Genomic DNA, 3,318 nt, shown 5'->3' with positions numbered 1-3,318 from the left:
AGGAGGGGGCCCTGGTCTCTCGGAGCTATCCGCACTGGGACCAGGGCAGGACCCTGTCCTCCTGACCTTGGCAGACCTAGGCCACAGCCCGAAAAGGGCTTCAGCCACAAGGCCCTCCTGGCATTGGCACAAGCCCCCAGAGCACCTGTCGGGGGGGGACTCCAGAGGGCAGGGCCTGGTGCAGGTGTTCCTGCTGTGTTCTTCCCTAAGCCAGTTTTGCCCAGATCAAAGCAGGCATACTCTGCCCATAGACTCAAGTGAACAGCAGTGCCTTCCTTACCAGCAAGTGAATTCCTCCACTCAACTCTCCGACCCCTGGAGCAGGGCTTTGGCCTCAGAGCCTGTTAGTAAGAAGCTTAGGAGAGGAATCCAAAGGGACCTTGCCTCAGTCGCTTCCAGAAGGCTAAAGAGTCTGGAGAAAACACAGTTCCCCAAGGTCCCTTCCCAGGGTGGAAGGCCAGGCCAGAACCCAGCTCTACCCAAGAGAGAACGCTGGCCACAGTTTCTGTTTTTCTACTCTCCCTCACCCCAGCACCGCAGGGAAGGCAGCAGGTCGATTTTGGTTTTAGCAAGGGCTGCAGATCTGAAATTTTGGTGGGGATTTTTGGGGGTGGGCAGGGGGTGGGATAGGGCTCATTAGGAGACCAGGGGTTGGCATGGGAGGCAGACTGCGATTGGACCCAGCTCAGTACCTGTGTTTAAACCTAGCAGGGGCCTGAAGAGCATCTGAGCTAAAGGAAGAGGCAAGTTGTTCTCAAGCATATAGAGAACAGTATGTGCTTTTCTTGTAACAACAATGCCTCTTAATCAGCCTCAAAAGGACACAGCCAGGGTGGCTGTTCTGTGCAAGAGTGGCAAGGCTCCTTTAGAGCTATCCGTCTCCTTACTGTGTTTCCTTTGTCACCAGCGCCTGCATTTTTGCAAGCAAATAGCTTGTCCTTAGAGCCAGTCCACCCTCACATCAGCTGAAGAAATAAAAAGGAGATGGATCTCAGATCGATCACAGGTCCTGTGCCCCCATCACTTCTTTATTAACAGGCAGGGAGTCCCGTCCCAAGCATACTTAAGCCCTTTGGGTGATACCAGACCAACCACTGTCTCCACCCTGCCATGGAAGCCTCCTAACCAGCCCAGCAGCCCCACTTCTCATTGCTGCACTGGCAGGAGGAGGAAGACATGAGGTATATTTATCTACTCTCACGTGCGGATCGTGTGACTAGAAAACTGCCGTACTGTGTTCTTGATGGGGATTGGCGAGAGAAGGGGAATGTTAACAGCTGACCTCTTTCTGCCACGTGTTCCCCACTGGCTTTGCTCTCGGGCACAAAGAACTGTCCTTTCCTGGGAACTGATTCCAAGTCATGTGCTTTATGCTTCAAGTGTGGAAACTGACCTGACTCCTTGGCATCCTTTGGAAATGAGGTGTCAGCCCTCAGCGGGCAGAACAGTGTGCTGGCACTCGGGATATCCCTTCTCCAGTGAGACACATGGGTTCAAAAGTTAGGCCTGACCATCTCTGCCTCCCATGGGATGCCTGAGTTAGAAAGGGAGCAGGAGGGCTTCCCTGGTGGCACAGCGGTTGATAGTCTGCCTGCCAATGCAGGGGACACGGGTTCGAGCCCTGGCCCGGGAAGATCCCACATGCCGCGGAGCGGCTGAGCCTGTGCGCCACAACTGCTGAGCCTGTGCTCTAGAGCCTGCGAGCCACAGCTACTGAGCCCACGTGCCACAACTGCTGAGGCCTGTGCGCGCCTAGAGCCCATGCTCTGCAACAAGAGAAGCCACGACAGTGAGAAGTCTGCGCACTGCAAGAAGAGTAGCCCCCCGCTCACCGCAACTGGAGAAAGCCTGTGCACAGCAACGAAGACCCAACACAGCCAAAACAAATAAATAAATTAATTAATTTTTTTAAAAAAAGGGAGCTGGAAAGTGTATTCTGCCTAGCACCAGCTGTTGGCCTGGGGAGAGAACAGAGGGACCTGGTGGCAAATTAGCCCTCATCTGCTTTAATCCATCCCTTATTTACTGGAGAGTTGCAGGGGGTGGGGACTGTTGACACTGATGTGGCCCAAGTTCGCCCTCGCCAGAGGCCTCCCCAGGACACCTGATTGGCCCTGGTTGAAAATCTGGGGGCAGGCTACTCCCAGCAGCTTGAGAGTGGGGATCACACAGCCCGAGTTCCCTCCCCAGGGTCCAGTGCACCAAGGCCACCCCTCACCACCCCCTCCTGTCTGCTCAGTGATGCTCAATGCTGCGGCTCATCCAGATACTAGGATTATGAGCCCGAAATAAAAGGGGGCTGGGGAAGACCCTCCCCTTCTGAAGGCACATCGGGCAAAGTGCTTTTTTGTTTTCTTAATTAAACCAGCAAATAGATCTCAGGCTTCCTTCCAACTACTCAGTCCATCTTGACAATCACCTTTGAGGCCCCACACTTGAGTTTAATGATGGGAGCTGCCTGCAGCATCTCAGGTCCCTGCACCCATCAGGGGCTCGTGGCTGAGGTCTAGATGGTGTTGGATTCCAGGGAACCTAACTTGGGGGTCTGACACTGCCTTGGGACAGAGACCTCCTGTCACCTGACCAAGGTCTCTGGGGCTGGGATGAAGCCACTAAAGGAACTGCAATAATCTCAGGACAGGTGGCAGTTGGGTTTCCTAGTGAAGAGGTCCTCGGGGAGGATGGAATAAAGAAGAGGGGTGTGGGTGAAAAGAAGGCAACCACGGAGGGAGAGGCAGAGAGTCAGGGCTTGGAGAGGAGCGTCAAATACCTGCTCATCGGGATTGTGGCCAAGAGGAAATAAGAAACGACCACAGGTCAGGCCAAGAGCATTGACCAGAATTTCTCAAATGAAACTAAGGAACCGCCAGGTCATACATATCCTTTGGGCCTGCTGAGAACTCATCAGGCCTCCTCCCCCTGCCTGTGGCCCACTCTCTGATTAGCCAGTGCCCGGGCTAAGAGAGATGACCCAGCCAACTCACCCTGGAAACCTTAACATCCCTCCAGCCAACAAAGACCCTCTTGGTGGCCCTGCTCCTACCAGGTGCCAAAAAACCCCAAGCCCCACTCACCAAGTTCAGAGAAGTTTAAGAAAAGCAGATTATGCATAAACATTACAGATGAGCATTTCCTGGTTGGGATTTTGAGAAGGAGCCAGGGAAATTAAGCAGTCCCTCCCATGAAGGAGCTTCTCAGGGGGAACACATATGAAAACAATGGGACAGATTCGGGGAGCAATCCGTGAGCACATGCACAGGACTGTGTGAGGGGTTAACTCCATAACTGCAAGCAGGACAGTCAGGTAAGGGTCAGCCT

This window comes from Mesoplodon mirus (genome assembly GCF_964341445.2).
Source record: "Mesoplodon mirus genome assembly, chromosome: 18".
In the NCBI taxonomy this organism is placed as follows: Eukaryota; Metazoa; Chordata; class Mammalia; order Artiodactyla; family Ziphiidae; genus Mesoplodon; species Mesoplodon mirus.
This window is presented reverse-complemented; position numbering follows the sequence as displayed.